At 38.2% G+C, this 19177-nt stretch overlaps 1 protein-coding gene across 1 annotated transcript in view; it reads right to left on the reverse strand.

Annotated features, from left to right (window-relative positions):
• ITPR2 (inositol 1,4,5-trisphosphate receptor, type 2) overlaps nucleotides 1–19177 on the reverse strand; it is a 707773-nt gene that overhangs the window by 198997 nt on the left and 489599 nt on the right. The window lies entirely within an intron of this gene.

The following is a 19177-nucleotide window of genomic DNA, read 5'->3' on the forward strand; positions in this document are numbered from 1 at the left end:
TGGTAGCATAGTGGTTACGAATCGTGCTGCGAATCTTAAGGTCAGCGGTTCGAAACTACCAGCCGCTCTGAGGGAGAAAGATGAGGCTTTCTACTCCCGTAAAAATTTACACCCTAGGAAACCCTGTACAGGGTCGCTATGGGTAGAAACCGACTCGAAGGCACTTAACAACAACAACAACAATGTGGGTTAATGCGCTAGACTGCAAAGCCGTTTGAATTGCAAGGTCGGTGGTTCAAGTTCACCAGAGCTCCTCAGAAACCCTATACAGGGTCGCTATGGATCGGAACTGACTCTACAGCATGTCACAACAACAACATGTAGATAAGAGCCATATTATTTTCAGGTTCTGTGGAACTGATTAAGACTCATATTGACCCTGTGTGACACTGTACAACTGCTTCATAGTTTCCTAGGCTGTATTCTTTGTTTTGAAAAAAGTTTTTATTGTGAATTGAGCAATAGTTTACATGGGAGAATATCAGTTTTATACTCATTGTTTCATTGCAATGATTACAATCTCCTCCATGCATCATAGTTTGAAAGCATTTGCTTCTATTCCCTCTGTTGTTGTTATTGTTGTTGTTGTTGTTTGGGGGGGATGTACACAAAAACACTCAGGAATATATAATAATTTAAACAACCAAAAGGCACATTCTGCAATAAGCTGCATTCTTTGTGGAGGAGTCCTGGTGTGGTGCTGTGGATTAATGTGATGGACTGCAAGGTCAGTTTGAACCACAAAGTCGGTGGTTCAAGCTCACCAGCTGCTTCTCAGAAACTCTATTCAGGGTCACTATGAGTCAGAACCAACTCCAGGGCAGTTAACAAAAACAATTCTTTACGGAAGCGTGTCACCAAGTCTTTCTCCTACAGAAATGCCAGTTGTTGCTACTGCTGATAAGTACCATAGAATCCGTTCTGACTCACAGCAACTCTACACAGGTTTAAACTGCCAACCTTGTGCTTATCAGTCTAGAGCTTATCCTAAGTGCCACACACAGCTATGCTAAGTGGGTTCAAAACTACCAACCTTTTAGTTAGCAGGCAAGCATTTAAAAATTCTACCACCAAGACTACAATAAAAATCATAGATAACTTTCAATCTTCCCTTTATAAGTCTTAAATGTTTTTAATTGGTTATTAAGCACTTGACCTCTAGGTTGGTTTGAACTGTAAGGTCAGCAGTTCAAACTTACCAGTTGCTCCTCAGAAATCCTATATAGGGAACCGACTCAATAATACTTAACAACAACAACATTATTGTTTTAATAAAAAAATAAAGTAATACTTGTTTAAGCCATTTCAATCAACCCAACTACTTAGGTGTTATTCCCATTTTGGAGGTAAGGAAAATGTGGCCCTACGCTTAAGTAGTTGAGGAAGACTTGAACCCTGCCCCCAGCACACTTCTGTTCTGTGCTGGACACATGGTTCTCAGCTCTCCTACTCACTCCCGCTATTGTTTTCCTTCTTTCTCAAACTTAACATTTTGCCTTCGGGGTTCTTGCTCTACTCTTCTTCCCATCTTTCCTCCTCAGCAACAGCAATTTCATCTGTTCCTTGGTTTCAACAATCGCTTCTTCAGGTCTTACTGTCAAAAGTGCTTCCTTGACCTCAGTCTCTCAGCGGTCCCATTCTGTTTTCACTTAGATTTCCATGTCTACATCTGGACGTCCTAGTGACACCTCAAACTCAGTATGTGCAGAACAGAATTTTCCTTTTCTCTTAAGACTCCTGTCTCAATTTCAGTTTAATTTAAGGAGAGAACCATTGTGATCATTTAGGCTCACATTTAATGAATCATCTATCACCCTCTCATCAAGACAATGATTTGTAAAATCCTACCTACTCTACTCTTGCAAATGTAGCTTATTGCCTTTCTGCCTTACATTTTAATAAAATTGAACTGTGTGATGATGTCTCAACCACAGCTTTCAAGACCTTTCTCTTTGCTCACATCATATTCTCTGACTGCAACGGTCTGGTTCCATTGTATTTATGGATTCACCCAATCTTCTCCCTTCATTCCACAAATATTCATTAAGTACTTACAATGTTTTAGGCACTTTTCCAAGTGAGTAAAATATAGTCGCCCCTCAAAGAGTTTACAGTACAATGAATTCAATGACAGCGATGTACACAAGGCACTGTGGAAGCACATAAAGGGAACCAGCACATGGAGATTTTTTCATGATCTAGCTCCTCTAAATCCCTAGATTTCTGACCCACTGTCCTCTACTTCCTGTAAAGATTTACAGCCTCAGAAACCCTGTACAGGGTAAGCTCTCAGAATCGATTCCATGGCACATAACTACCACCACCACCACCACCACCATCATTTACTACTCTGTGCTCAAAAAATGACCTAAAGGCCCTAACCCTAAATACTAACAGGCGTTCAATGTGTCTGGAGTTGCTTATCCTTATACTGACTTTTCTTTTTAGTACTTTAATTCTTAGAACACAAACATTTATTGTTGCATTGTGTTTTATTTTCTTTAGTATTTATTCACACGTGGTAAGTAAAGAAATAGAAGAAATAGTGAGGCATAAGAATTTATTCTATCAGTGAATACAACTCTACAATCTCTTATGAAACCTAAGTGTAGTACTAAGAGGAGATGTAAGAAACAAAATAATCTTTACCTTTACTTAAAAGAGAGAGAGACATAGGGCATTTTGAATTGGACTAATTTTATCAGGTCAAAAATGGAAATTTCTAGAAGGAAAGGAAAACGAAAACAATTCTTTAGAGTCAAAAGAGCAATGTTTTTAGTGTGTACTTTATTATAGAAGAAGGATACATTATGTGAGAACTTCCAGGTCTGTAAACTGTGAAGTTAAAGATTTTTTAAGTTGGAGAGGAAAATATGAGGTCATATTAGCTGAAGTATTGAATTTTCTTAAAAGATACTTCAGTTTTATCTTTATTAAGACTGGTTTTCTCCTCTACAGAACTATGCATGGATTCTCATTCTAACCTTGTGAGATAGAGTTGGCCCATCTGTAATGATTAAAGCTGACAAACACTAAATTGTCCAAGTTAGTGTCATTGTCTTAAAGAGACTCTACTGCGAGTAGAGGCCTGGATCCTTGTGAACTAGCCACACTTTTACTCTCTAAGAGAGTCTTTGGCCCAGCAAAAACTTTTAATTGCAAAGTTTTGATTGCAAAAACCCAACCAAGAGATAATAAACAATGGTTTACCTACTTTTTTTTTTAACAAAAAAGGAGAAATTCTAGCAAATGATTGTATACACTTTGTTTAAAAAAAGATGCACTTTAAATAACTAGAGAATAAAACTGTTCATAACTAACCATAAAGTACAACTGTGTCATATCAAATTAATATAACTTTCATATTTCTAAATACTCTTTATTGTTGCTGTTAAGTGATGTCCAGTCGGTTCCAACTCCTAGCAAACCTAAATAGAGTTTCCGAGGAGCAACTGATGAGTTTGAACTATCGGCCTTGGGGTTCAAACCGACCTTGCAGTTCAATGCTTAATCCTACAGTACCGTAACAGGGTTCCAGATAAAAATAAAATTATAGGTCTTTTTAGATTCATAAGTATTAAAATCAAATAAGCAACACTCATCTTTCATGTCCTATTCCAGCATAGTTGGGGCCACATAGTTTATAACTATTAATATCCAGTGGGGCAGTGGTTATTCAGTGGTAGAATTTTCACTACCCACGCAGGAGAGACGGGTTCAATTCCCGGGCCAATATGCCTCATGTGCAACCAACACACCTGTCTGTTGGTGGTGAAGTAGGTGCTGCTATGATGCTGGGAGGTTTCTGCCTTCCACATTAAAGGTTTCGACCTTCCACATTAAAGATGGACTAGGAAGAAAGGCCTGGAAATCGGCTAAAAAAAGAGTCAATGAAAAGCCTATGGGTCGCAATGGCCTTTTGTGTATGGTGTCACTATTAGTAAGAGGCCAACTCAGTGGTAATACTGGGGAGATGTGAGAGATGCAGACCACACTGGGTAACCTTGTCAGGGAAGGTGACTCCAAAATAAATGTCTGTAATACTCTGGTGCAGTGCTTCAGCAAAAATGCATCCAATTGTTTTAAAAATGGTTTTAAAAATATCTCTGTAGTTAGGTATAACAACAAAAACATTTTTCGCAATCCAAGTTTAAATGTATCAATATACCTAAAAGGCTAAAATTCATTGCTAATGTACTTTTCAACCTTCTAATGTGGCACAGAGAGTCCTAGTGTGGCGCTGTGGGCTAATGCACAGGACTGCAATATTGGTTTGCACAAGGTTGGCGGTTCAAGCTCACCAGCTGCTACTTGGAAACTCTATGTAAGGTTGCTATGGGTCAGAAACAATTCGACAGCATTTAACAATAACAATGTGGCACTGTAAGAAAAACACTCAACTGCAAGGTCAGTTAGAACTGCAAGGTTGTTGGTTCAAACTCAGTAGCCACTTATCAGAAGCCCTATGCTGTTGTTAGGTGCCATCGAGTCGGTACTGACCCATAGCGACCTTATGCACAGCAGAATGAATCACTGCCCGATCCTGGGCCAAACTCACTACTGTTGCCACGCTTGAGTCCATTGATGCTGCCACTTGGCCAATCCATCTCATCGGGGGTCTTCCTCTTTTTCTCTGACCCTCCAACTTACTAAACATGATATCCTTCTCCAGTGACTGGTCCCTCCTGACAATACGTCCGAAGTATGAGAGACGAAGTTTGACCATCTTGGCCTCCAAGGAGCACTCTGGCTGCACTTCTTCCAAAATAGATCTATTGGTTCTTTTGGCAGACCATTGCACTTTTAATATTCTCCTCCAACACCATAACTCAAAAGCATCAATTCTTTTATGGTCTTCCTTATTCACTGTCCAGCTTTCATATGCATATGAGGTTATTGAAAATACCATGGCTTGGGTCAGGCACACCTTAGTCCTCAAGCTGATATCTTTGTTCTTCAACACTTTCAAAAGGTCTTGTGCAGCAGATTTGCCTAATGCAATACATCCTTTGGTTTCTTGACTGCTGCTTCCGTGAGAGTTGATAGTTGATCCAAGAAGAATGAAGTCCTTGACAACCTCAATGTTTTCTCCATTGATAAGAATGTTGTTTTTTGGTCCAGTGGTGAGGATTTTTGTTTTCTTGATATTGAGAAGTAATCCATACCAAAGGCTGTACTCTTTGATCTTCATCAGTAAATGTTTTAAGTCCTCTTCACTTTTCAGCAAGCAAGGTTGTATAATCTGCATATCGCAGGTTGTTAATAAATCTTCCTCCAGTCCTGATGCCATGTTTTTCTTCATATAACCTAGCATCTTGAATTATTTGCTCAGCATACAGGTTGAACAAGTATGGTGAAAGAATAAAACCTTGTCGCACACCTTTCTTAATTTTAAAACATTCAGTGTTCCCATGTTCTGTTCAAACAACTGCTTCTTGGTCCAGGTACAGATTCCTCATGATCACAATTAAGTGTTCCAAAATACTCATAATTCGCAATGTTTTCCACAGCTTGTCATGATCTACACAATCAAAAGCCTTTGTGTAGTCAATAAAGCACAGGTAAACGTCTTTCTGATATTCTCTGCTTTCAGCCAAGATCCATCAGACATCAGCAATGATATCCCTCATTCCACGGCCTCTTCTGAATCCAGCTTGAACCTCTGGAAGTTCTCTGTCAATGTACGATTGTAGACATTCTGTATTACCTTTAGCAAAACTTTACTTGCATGGGATATCAAAGAGATTGACTGATGATTTCCGCATTCCATTGGGTCACCGCTCTTTGGAATGGGCACAAATATGGAGCTCTTCCAATCAGTCGGCCAGATAGTTGTCTTCCAAATTTCTTGGCATAAATGAATGAGTGCCTCCTGTGCCGCCTCACTTTCTTGAAATATTTCTATTTTTATTCTGTTAATTCCTGGTGTTTTGTTCTTTGCCAATTCCTTCAATGCACCTTGGACTTCCTCCTTCAGTATCATTGCTACCTCTTGAAACTGCTGAACATAACCATTTCCTTTTCGTACAGTGACTCTGTGTATTCCTTCCATCTTCTCTTGATGCTTTCTGCATCAGTCAATAATTTTCACAGTGAATCTTTCAATAACGAAAGTCGAAGCTTGAATTTTTTTCTTCACTTTCCCAGCTTGAGAAATGCTGAGCATGTTCTTCCTTTTTGGTTTTCTGATTCCAGATCTTTGCACATTTGTTTGTAATATTTGTTTTTATCTTCTCGAGCTGATCTTTGAAATATTCTGTTCAGCTCTTGTACCTCCTCATTTTTTCCATTTGCTTTAGCATCTCTATGTTGGGGAGCAAATTTCAGTGAGTCTCTTCTGACATCCACTTTGACTTTTTCCTTCTTTCTTGTCTTCTCAATGCTTTTTTGCTTTCTTCATGTATGATGTTCTTGATGTCATCCCACAATTCTCCTGGTTTTCGGTCTTTAGTGTTTAATGTATCAAATCTATTCTTCAGATGATCTCTAAACTCAGGTGGGGATATATTCAAGGTCATACCCTATACAGGGTCACTATGACTAGGAACTGACTGAACGGCACTTAACAACAACAACGTACTCCAGTCAGAGCTGTTGTTATAATGTTCTTACAATGACACTGAATCACATGGCTTCTTCTGCATGTGCTACAAGCATGAGCTGTTGTTTTCATTGTTGTCCGTATTTTTATAGATACTGAGTTCGTCAAGGTTTCTGGTGTTTTAGCTGCAGTATTATACTAGTTAGTATTTGTGAACTTATATCAATAACTTTGTTGAGAATAAAGTAATAATTAAAATAAAAGAAGAAGAAAAATAAAGGACTCCAACTTGGTTATTTTAATAATGTTGCAATTAATAATGTAATTCAATGCAGAAAGATTTTATAAAACAATGTCATTGTCATTGTTATTGTTAAGTGCTATAGAGTTGGTTAGGACCCATAATGACCCTGTATAGGGTTTCTGTGGAGTGGCTGGAGGGTTTGAACTACTAACCCTGTAGCTAGCAGTCCAGTGCTGATCCTACAGCATCACATTAGTATTCATATAACCCATGAAATATTACATATAAATGATTTACAACTATATTTGTCACATATCAGTCTATGATTAAGATTGATAATTTTATTAAGGATTGTGTATGGTTCGATGGAGGAGTGGGCCCAGGCAGCAGGCATGACATCATGAGTTACTGTCCAGGTGACACTAACTAGAATGACAGCAGTGGCCCCTTGATGGGAGCTAACAACAACAACAGTGTAACAGTCATATGCAATATGCAGAATGTCATACAAGGGGAGCGCCCTAGATCTCCATTCTTAACTCTCGAGCCACACGGCCTGCATTCAAATCCCCTAGAAGCCATATGCTACCTGTAAGAATCTTCAGTGAGTTGCTTTACTGCTCTGTGTTTTAGGTTTTCAACCTGAAAAGGAAATAACTATGGAACCTACTCTTAAAGGTTTCCTGTGATAGGTAAATCAGAAAAAATATAGAAAATGCTTTCAGAACACTGCCTCCAGAGCATTAACTGATGCTATTATTGCCAGTATTAAAATCACTGTACTCACCAAATAGTTTATCATTTGCAAAGTACTTTTCTACACTCTGTTACCTTTTATCAAACATTCCTACAGATCTGAAAAATGTCTGATGTACTACTAAGAAAACAGCAATAATAAAAATTGATAAACTTACTGTAAACCCTGTTTTCCACCTACTGTTATCATTCTTTGGATTGTGAGCTAATGTGACAAGCCACCCTGATCCATTCATACCGTTCACCAATATTAATGGATCTCACACCTTCAAATAACATGGAAAAATCCACCTTATTTCAAATACTGCTGTTTTGAGTAAAGATACTTTGATATTAAAAATGAATGAAGAGTAAGTACAGATGGGATAGGATTTTGTTCTGTTTGTTTTAGAAGTCCTCATTTAAGAATAGGAAACTTTAGATACTGCTACATCATAAATTCAGGAGCTCTGGTAGCGTAGTAGTTACGAATAGGGCTGCAAACCTCAGGGTCAGCAGTTCGAAACTACAAGCTGTTCTGCGGGAGAAAGATGAGGCTTTCTGCTCCCGTAAAGATTTACAGCCTCAGAAACCCTGCACAGGGTCACTGTGAGTCGGCCGACTCCACGGCACATAACAACAACAACATCAACATCAACATCATAAATTCACATGCCTGACTTCTGTCACCCAACATAGAGCTTGTGTTGAAGAGCGAGAGGCAAAGTGTTGTGCCCCAACCTGCCTGGGCCAGTGTACATAGTCCACACTCTCTGAGATGGATACAGTGCTGAGACATCAGATGGAAGTCATTTCCATAAATTCCTCTAACTTAAATAAAGTAATGGTTGAGTCAGTTTCATAAATGCCAATGCCCAGGTTATAAGTGTCATAGAGCTATAATCGCTATGGTAACATTTTGGAAGAGAAGTAAAAGCACATGAAATGATTTTGAAAAGAATTCTACCACAATGAAGAAGTTGGACTTCTATACTGATTTTTCAAATCGTTCCTGACAGGGCTTCCCATGGAAGGTGCCTTTGCTGAGGTAGGCCAAGTAGCCAGGAATGCCCTTTACAGTCTTTCATTATCAGAGTCAGTTCCAGGACACCAGACACAGATGTTAGCCAATGTTTTCATGTGAACACTTCCCAGATGTGCTAAATGTAGTGTAGCCAAGATAACTAACAACCACCTTCTGAAATTACAACAAAATATCTCCATAAAAAGGCATCTTTTCTGGCCAGAGAAGTCATAGTGACAGTTTGTAAATGTCAGAAAGCATTCTGCACCACACCCCCAGCCATTCCCCCTGTACTAAATCCAATCCAGCAAAAATGAAGAACTCAGGAACTGTTTTCTGTGATGGATGGGAAGGATAATAAAAATGTATTTCTCTTAGAAAGGGCTAAAAAGGAACCTTGGTGACACAGTGGGTTAAACATTGTACTGCTAACTGAAAGTCTAGGGGTTCAAAGCCACTAGCTACTCCATGGACAAAAGGTGAAGCAGTCTGCTTCCGTCAATATTTATAGCCTTGAAAATCCTATGGAGCAGTTCTACTCTGTACTATGAGGTTACAATGAGTGAGAATTTGACTTGATGGCAATAGATTTTGTTTTGTTTGTTTTTAAGAAAATCAAAGATTTTCTTTGAATTTTGAAAAGGCACAAACTTTCTTAACTAAAGGTCAATAGCAAAGGGAATGAACAAATCAAGGATGTCACATTGCAGGGGCTGATTCCACATATGTACCCTCCTCTTGGGTAAATAATGCACGAAAGCAATATTTTTCACTGTGGAGACTACAAACTGGTGATGGGGGTGGGGTGTGTGCTATGAAGTCGATCCCGACCCACAGCAACCCTGTATAAGGTTTCTGAGGCAGTAAATCTTTATGGGAGCAGAAAGCCTCATCTTTCTCCTGCGGAATGGATGGTAACTTCAAACTGCTGACCTTGAGGTTAGCAGCCCAACTCATAACCACTACGTTACCAGAGCTCCTGGTATGATATAAACCAGACTCACCAAAAAATGACACTACAATCAGAATTTTAGAAAACAAAATCCTCAAATAAAATTTCAAAAGACAATAAAAATTACAAACTAAAAATAATTAATTTAGGTGTTTCCCTCAAAGGCTTGTGACTAGCTATTAATCACCTAGGACAATATCTTCAAGGAGATATGACTGTGCATACCTATAATCTCTACAGTCTATGTTAATATTAAACTTTAGTGTTAGTGAAATTGGTATTTCACAAACCTTTTGGTTTAAGGACATGTTTGATTAGATATTTTTCCTCATTTGAATTCCTAGAGGTTAAAAGGTAAATTTCTGATTTAAAATAAATATTGTAACAACTGCATCTTAATGGCATTATATTAGGTTCACCATTATAGACTGCATCTTCAGGGAAATCTTTTGGGGAAATGTAGCCAATTTCCTATAATCTAGTTGTCTAATGGCATGAATTGCTTGGTTTTTGAGTCATGGGAGTGTGAGCCAACTCATTTGAATAGTGCTTTCAACGACTTTCTTACGATGAAAAACACAAACTTCAATACAAGTAGCTATTATATACATTTATAAGATGTTCTTCATTGGTACAATGTCACAATTATTTTAATATTGATAAACGTATGGAAATATCAACAATTCTAACAAATGGCTTAGAAAATGAAGACCGTGGAAAAATTTTAAACCAAGTATTCATATTATTACAAATTATTCAGGATAATGAACTTCCAGCTTATCTTCCTCCTCTCTATTTAAAAAAAAAATCATTATGAAGATACTTACTATATTTCTACCATGTATAAAAGGAGGCCTTGTGGCAAAATAGGGCTCCTGGTGTGGCGCTATAGGATCAGCACTGGACTGCTAACCGCAAGGTCAGCAGTTCAAACCCACCAACCGCTCCTCAGAAACCCTATACAGGGTCACTATGAGTCAGAACCAACTCCATGCCACTTAACAACAACAAGTGGCATAATGGTTAAGAACTCAGCTACTAACTGTTAGGTAGGTATTAGTGATCTGCTTCCATAAAGATTACAGGCAAGAAAACCTTAAGAGGCAATTCTATACTGTCATATAGGGTCACTATGAGCTGGAAGTGAGGCAATGGTATCACATTAACAACAGTCGTGTGTAAGGAATGAGAAAAGGAGGTACAAGAAGCAATTCTGCAGCATACACTGAAAAATCTCAAAATGTACAGCTGAGAGAGCTGGCACTGTTTGTCAGTATAAATAATCTTCGCCAGACTATTGATCCCATTTGTGAAATTTACATGTTTACAACAGTAAATGATGTTTAAACATTTGGTGGTGATGCTGGAGATAAGAGAGACTTCAGGAATCATTCCAAGTATGTCAAACATCTTTGTCTCAAGACAAACAGGGCTGCTGCGAGGGCTTTATTATGGGATAGATTCCTGCCTCTTAAATGGTGAGGAGCGATCAAAACCCAGGAGGAGTCGTGGTTTAGCGCAGTGAGTTAATGTGCTGGACTGCAAAGTCGTTTAAACCACAAGGTCGGTGGTTCAAGCTCACCAGCCGCTCCTTGGAAACCCTATACAGGGTCACTATGGGTCGGAATCAACTCGATGACAATAATAACAACAACAACAAACAAAACCCAAACCCAAACCAACTGCCATTGAGTCAATTCCGTTCAGAGTGACCATACAGTACAAAGTAGAACAGCTCTACAGAGTTTCAGAAGCTGTGGATCTGTGTAGGAGCAGACTGCCTTCCCTGTCTCCCATAGAGTGACTGGTGGATTTGAACTGCTGACTTTGCAGTTAGCAGCTCAACATGTACTCAATATACTATACCAGTATATTCTTTGGGTGTTTAGGTCTCTCAGTAGCTGAGTTATAGGACTCATGCTTAATGACAACAAACTCAACAGTAGACTCATACACCTCAACCTTTTTAATACAGGGTCTGCTTAAATTCAGGATAAAGGACTTAGGTCATCTCTCACCAACAGTACTTGAGAATGGATTTATGTTTCACTTTCTAATTCAGAAGCCTTCAACTGATCTTTAAACCATAAATGTTGTTGTTGTGTGCCATCGAGTCGGTTCCGACCCATAGCGACCCTGTATAGGGTTTCCGAGGGTGTAAATCTTTACGGGAGTAGAAAGCCTCATCTTTCTCCCGCGGAGCGGCTGGTAGTTTCGAACCGCTGACCTTAAGGTTCGCAGCCCGATTCGTAACCACTACGCTACCAGAGCTCTAGTTGAGGGTAAATAAGTAAAAGATGAACAGACAAACTTTCGATACCATTTTCTCATTAAAAATGGACTCAGACATAAATCACTGCCTAGTAAAATTACACGTAAATGGTAATAGCTGAAAACCATCGCAGGTAAGCTCTTATTCCCCAAGTATAAAGAACAGAAATTCACCAGGGTACCACTGTTATTGTTGTTACTGCTAAGTGTAGTTGAGTTGGCTCCAACTCATAAGGACCATATATAGGGTTTCTGAGGAGTGGCTGGTGGGTTTGAATAGTTGTCCAGTGCTTATCCTAATGTGCCACACTAGGACTTGTTGTTGTTAAATACTGTTGGGTCGGTTCTGACCCATAGTGACTCTGAATTGGGTTTCTGAGGAATGGCTGATGGGTTTGAACTGTCAACCTTGCAGTCCAGCACATTATCCTGCAGCGCCACACCTGGACTCCATTAGTTACTGAAAAAGTGGACATAGTACTACAACTGCAAGCATGTGATCTTACATTAAAGGCTGACAAGAGGAATTTCAAGTGGTGACTTCAAAGTTGGAGCAAAGATTGTCACTGAGGGATGGTACAATGAGATATATAGCTCAGTAATGGACTATGCTTAAAGTTGATCCCAGGGAACACAATAGGTAAAAGCCAAAATGGGAAGGAGTTGGGGATAAATAAAGAAATTTGATATGGAAAAGAACATGAAGTACAAAAGGATAGAGGCTTTCCTTGTGGGCAATGGAAAAGTCATACCAAGCTTGAGGTTTTCTATGCACAGATGCAGTGATTCCTGCTGGATTTCCACAATCACTTAGCAAAGTTGATATTACAACTTTGCAAGGTATTGCTGTGACGCAAATGAAGTTGATTCTCACTCATGGTTACTCTGTGTACTAAAAGGTCAGCACTGGTAAGCCCTGTATACACTTTACTATTTCTATGGAGGTTCTTGTGTTCTCAACAGCGGTGCAATCCATGAACTCCAAGCTGTGACCTACAACTAAGAGAATGCTGACCCACAAGGCACAGAGAGGAGTCACATGACTCAGAAAATCTGTTAAGCTGACAGGTGGTAGAAGATTTCTTGTTTTATTCCTCCCTTCCCTACCACTCTCTCCTCTTTGCTCCTCTCTCATGTCCTCTCCCACCATATCCATAGAAACCTCATCTCTTCTCCCAATAATAAATCTTCCTTAAGAGGAAGGGGAAAACTAGTACTTACATAATTTATGAATCAATGCAAATATTCTGACAAAAAGAAGTACGAAGTGAAATAGGATCAGCACTGTACTGTGAACCACAGGTCGGCAGTTCAAACCAGCCAGCTGTTCCTTGAAAGCCTTATATAGATAGGGTTGCTGTAAGATGGAACTGACTCGATTGTACTTAACATCAACCACCTGAAAGATAGACTCTGGTATACAGGAAAATTCCTTGTACAGAAAAGAAATTCTAATCGAATCTTTGGACTAAAGAGAAACTCTGCATAGCACATCTTCAAAGGGAGGTCTTGAGGATGAAATGAAATACATACACATTTTCACGCATAGGCTGAATCTGTGAAAGCTCCCTGCATTAGAAGGCTGGGTACTTTAGTGAAAATGATAAGGTTTTAGATACCAGTGTAATTGGTTCAGATCTCAATTTTAGGCTTTGTGATCTCAAGAATTTTACTTAACTACCCCCCTTGAGACTCTTGGAAACCCTGTACAGGGTTGCTGTGAGTTGGAACTAACTCCATGGCACATAACAACAACAACAACCCCTGAGACTCAGTTTACCCATCTGTGGATAATAACACACACATCACAGGGCTATTTTAAGGATCATAAACTGTGTATGAAAAGCTTTCTGCTCCTAGCTTACAAAGGCTAAAAGCATTTTAGTGTTTGTTATGATATTAAAACTACATGAATCTAATTTGGATCATGTATTATATCAATTTTGTCCATGAAACCATATTGTTTGCCTCCATGAATGTAAGCAAGTACCAGCTCTCGTGAGCTTCACATTATGCTCCATGTAAACCATAATTTTCTAAAACTTTTACAGTGAAAAATGGTAAGACAATGATTTACAATTAGTAGAAACTAGAAATCTCTTAAAATTCATCAATATTCCAAAGCACCAACACAATTATTACCAAAAGAAAATGGGGCCTTAGTTCAAACAAAACTAAAGACACTTGAGCAAATTAAAATGACAAAGTCCCAAATACCTATTTTAGAAAGAGCCTTTTCCAGAAAGTCTTTGACTAGGCTTGTTACAGTCTTATGAACACTGTTTTGAAAATCATTTTGATTTCCTGTGGCATGTGCCATGGCAGAGGTACCACTATGTTCTACTTCTACAACTATAACTCCAAGACACTAACAAACTCATACATTATTTTTTATTAACATGTAAAGCTCATTGGGAGCCCTGGTGTGGCACTGTGGATTAATGTGCTAGACTGCAAGGTCGGTTTGAACCACAAGGTTGGTGATTTAAGCTCACCAGTCACTCCTCGGAAACCCTATACAGGGTTGCTGAGAGTCAGAACCTACTCAATGGCACTTAACAACAGCATGTATATCATTTTTATACTCATGACTTTTGATGCACATGTGTAAAAGGCATTTATCAAGTCTTTGAGACATTGATACTGGTGCCAATAGAAAACTGGGTTGTCTCCAAGCAATCAAGTGAGCAGGCATATGTCCTTTTCTACTCTAGACTACGATATTTTGTTGAGTCTAACATGTACAATTTTGTTCACATTTTAATGTTTTAATAATCCAGGTCACTTTAAAATCATTGGTATGTCATAGTTTAATTAGTAGCATTTCTTTTCTCGTGACAAGTAAAATGATGCCATGCCTTACAATTGGTGGCATTAAAATCAATGAGATATAGTATACTGACTGAAAAAATAAGTATGTCTTCTAACATGGCATTGTAACACAAACTAAGCTTCACTATATATGTCATTGCTATTGTCACTATTTTTCATGAGCAAAGCAAGATGAAATTATATGAGAAACTTGGCAGTTGAATCTGTAATCAAACTTTTTATTTCCTATATTTTCCCTTTTTCACCACTACATGCTCATTTTGGTTCCCTAATTCAATCACCAATTGAAGTTTGATGTTATATGCCCTGAGTTATGCCTGTATTAAAATTAATAAGGTAAATAACAATATCAATATATAGAGAGGTGTATTTATACTACAAACCAAGAGTAGTAAGGAGCAGAGACATATTTAGCTAAATTATGAAGCATGAATAATATTAAAATGACTTACTTTTTTAAAAAATCACCCATTGATACCACTCATTGAAATCAGCTGCCATTGAGTCCTTTCTGACTCATGGTGACTCCCTGTGAACCAAACTCCATAGGGTTTTCTCAATGGTTACTTTTCAGTAATAGATCAACAAGTCTTTCAAGGTATCTCTGGGTGGACTCAATCTGCCAAAGTTTCATTTGGCAACCAATTGTGTTAACCATATGTGCTATCCAAGGGGCTCCTCACACCCACTGTGGAAGTGATGTGCTACTAAGTCGGTTCTGACTCACAACAACCCTGTATAGTGTTTCCGAAGCTACAAATCTTATGGGAGCAGAAAGCCTCATCTTTTTCACGTGGAGCAGCTAGTAGATTCAAACAGCTAATCTTGCAGTTCGCAACCCAATGTGCAGCCCACTGCGTTACCAGGGCTCTTTTACACCCACTACATGGCTAAAATAAAATAGACAGACGATAACAAGGACAATGTGGAGAAACTGGAACCCTTATACACTGATGATGGAAATGTAAAATCTTATAGCCATTTTGGGAAACAATCTGGCAATTCATCAAATTGCCAAACAAAGTTACCACAGGACCCGGCAATTCTGCTTCTAGGAATATACAGAAGAGAAACAAAAACATATGTCTACAGAAAAATTTGTACTCATAAATTGTTAATTGCCCAAAAGTAGTAAAACCTAAATGTCAACCAATTGATGAATGAATTAACAAAATGTGGTATCTCTATAAACTGGACTATTATTTATGTTTATCTTTATAAATAGATAAATTTATATATTACATACATAGTATAAATATTTAATGCCATATTAATATTAAATATATATTTACTTAAATATTTATTTAATATTAGCAATAAAATAAAGAAGTCACATGCCCAAAACATATATTATTGCATTTACATGAAATGTCGAGAATAGACAAATCTACAGAGGCAAAAAGTAAATTAGTGATTGTCTGAGGTTGGAGTGGGAATATAGGGAACGACTGCTCATGGTATAGGATTTCTTTCTGGAGTAAGGAAAATATTCTAAAATTAAGAAAGGAAGGTTGGTTGGAAGTCTGAGAATATGCCAAAACTCACTGAATCGCACACTTTAAATGGGTCAGTTTTATGGTAAATCAATTATCTCTCAATAAAGTCCTTAAAATAAATTTGTAAGATTAAAATAAAAAAACAAAAAACAGCCTACATGATTTTAAAGTACATATCTAAAGGGGAAAAAATAAGTCAGCTCTGTCTTTCATTTTTGCTGAGCAGCTAAGTCATTACTGCTATTTGCTACAAAGTTCTTGCATTTAAGTACATCTGCACAACAGATGTATTATAATGGCACATGTTTTAAATGTTACATCTGTTAGTAAAATATAGTGAGGCTCAAACTGCTAATTAAATATGAAATTGTATGTGTCAATTAGGAGCCAATTCCTTGTTAAAATTGCCTAATGTTTAAGGCACAATAAATTGAGCTCGTTTCTGGGACTGTTTCCTCCTGACCTGTGTGGGAAGGCAGGCTAGTGCACTGAATATAGGCTAGACGGTTTCCATGGATACCTCACACTAATTGAGGTGTAGAAACTAAAAACTATAAACAACTTCATGGAAATTATGCCTCACAAACATATTAGTTTTAAAAAAAAACTAGTCTTCCTGAAGAAAGATGCCATTATCTATTTATTCTTTTTTTTTTTTTTTGATAAGTGAATAAGGTTTTATTTTTTATTTTTATTTTTTTTTCCGTGAGGGTGGGCAAATTTTTTGAAGGACAGTTTTTAAGTGTCTTTGCAATACATATTACAAATAGAGATAAACTGAAAGTGTGTCTCTCCCCTTAAGCTTTGTAGCAAATCTCAGGAATTTTTAAGATACTTATTCTTTACAGGAATCAGCTACAGTCATGTGTCACATAACGTCTGTTTGGGCAACGTCCAACTACATATACGAGGGGCCTTTAAAAAGTTCATGGAAAACTAGCGATGAAAGGAAATATAATTTTTCCATGAACTTTTTAAAGTCTCAAAGGTTATTATGGAGTTCCAAAATGATGACCAGAGAATAGGACATGACAAACCCAACAACGTCCTGCATTCAGCAAGTATATCTCATGTCTTTGTATATGAAGTGATTGCACTGAGAGGCATATAATCATTACAGTACATTGTTGTTGTGTATCATCAAGTCAGTTCCAACTCATAGCAACCCTGTATAGGGGTTATGAGAGGGGCTGGTGGGTTTGAACTGCTGACCTTGAGTTACCAGTCCAGTGCTTATCCTACAGTGCCACAACAGGGCTCAAGTACATTACATACATAGCCTGAAATATATATGTCTTGATGTTGTTGTTAAGTACTGCCAAGTTGGTTCTGACTCATAGTGACCCTGTATATGGTTTCCATGGAGTGAATGGTGGGTTTGAACTGCCGATCTTACATCTGGCAGTCCAGTGCTTATCCTACACCTACACCAGGCTTGATAATCATAAAAAATGTCTATGTTACTGGCTTACATTCTTTCTATCTAAAAAATTCGCCTTATAACAGTGCATGTTTTAACTCATAGGCTGTTGTTGTTATATGCCATCAATCAGTTCTGACTCATAGTGAACCTGCCTAGGATTTCCAAGGAGCAGCTTGATGGGTTTGAACCATTGACCTTGTGGTTAGCAGTCCAGGGCTTGTCCTACAGTGTCACACCATGATTCCTGAATCATAGGATGTAGAATGTGTCTCTTGAGTGTTGTGGTGTTATCACTGTTGAATTTTCTTTTGAAAATGTTACCTTGAAGTGCACCCTGACTTCCAAATGCAACAAAATCAATGCCAGTTTTCCAGCGTTTTTCACAACTAGACTTTTGTGATAGCAGCAGCAAGAGGCAAAAGCGAAGTATTAATTTGGAAGTGAAACACATGTTTATGAAACAGCATGAAAATGGAAAATCAGTGAATGTGACTGCTCACAATTAAGTCCAGTCACACTAGACAATTATGACGATCCTCAAAAACAAACAAACAAAAATACCCCAAGCTGTTAAAGGTTCAGGCTCCACTGAAGGCTCCACAAATAATGAAAATGTGAAAGGAAACTATATCAGATTTGGAGAAATTGCTACTGATGTCAATTGAGCACCAAATACAAAAACAAAAAGCAACTCTCTCTCAGCATGTTGATGACCACTGTTACCTCCTCAGGAAGCTTGTTCAAAATACTTAAAAAAAAAAAGCAGGCTCAGACTATGATACGGTTGTCACACAACATCCAAATCACACAATGTCCTATGTCACAGAACGCAGTGTGGATGTTCAGCAATGCATGACTGCATATTGAATTGTCCCAGCTGAGTTCAATTAATGTGGCCACCGCATAGTAATATACTGGTCTTTCCAAATAAATGTACATTGTAATGGCAAACAGATTACTCTGCCCACCATCCTTTTGCTCCTTCCCATGAAATAAGACTACAAATCTTCCGGACTTGGCATAAAACATGATGTTCCTCACCAGCCATTTCAGAATTAAATGAAATAAAGTCTGAGGAGAACAAACGTAGCTTCCATAAGGAAAGGAGATGTATCCCGCACCACTTTGCTAGGAAGACTTGACCACACACCTATTCAATTCACACCATCAGAAGATTGTTGCTGGAGTCTTGGTGTGGTGCTGTGGGTTAATGCGCTGGCCTGCAAAGTCCGTTTGAACCACAAGGTCGGCAGTTTAAGCTCACCAGCCGCTCCTCAGAGACCCTAAATATTTATCATTTTTTTGTTGTGGAAAAGGTCTAGATGAAAAGAAATCTATATAGAAAAATACTCATATTAAAACTTATCTCCAACAAAGATTTCTTGACTATTGCCAACTCTTTTGCCCTATTTCTTACCATCGTTTTCATTGTCCAGAAGTTCTTCCGGTTTTCTAGTCTTTTTTCACCTCAGCTATAACCAATACTTCCCTGCAGTGTCTTTTATTGTAGGCATCTAAATTCCTTTTAAGGTACAAAAAACTCTCTAGCATCATCACCCGATGAGGCGTGCAGTGGCCTTCGCCCTTGGCTCTCTCCACACAATCAAAAGCCTTTGCGTAGTCAATAAAGCACAGGTAAACATCCTTCTGATATTCTCT

Source organism: Chrysochloris asiatica, unplaced genomic scaffold (genome assembly GCF_000296735.1).
Source record: "Chrysochloris asiatica unplaced genomic scaffold, ChrAsi1.0 scaffold00098, whole genome shotgun sequence".
In the NCBI taxonomy this organism is placed as follows: domain Eukaryota; kingdom Metazoa; phylum Chordata; class Mammalia; order Afrosoricida; family Chrysochloridae; genus Chrysochloris; species Chrysochloris asiatica.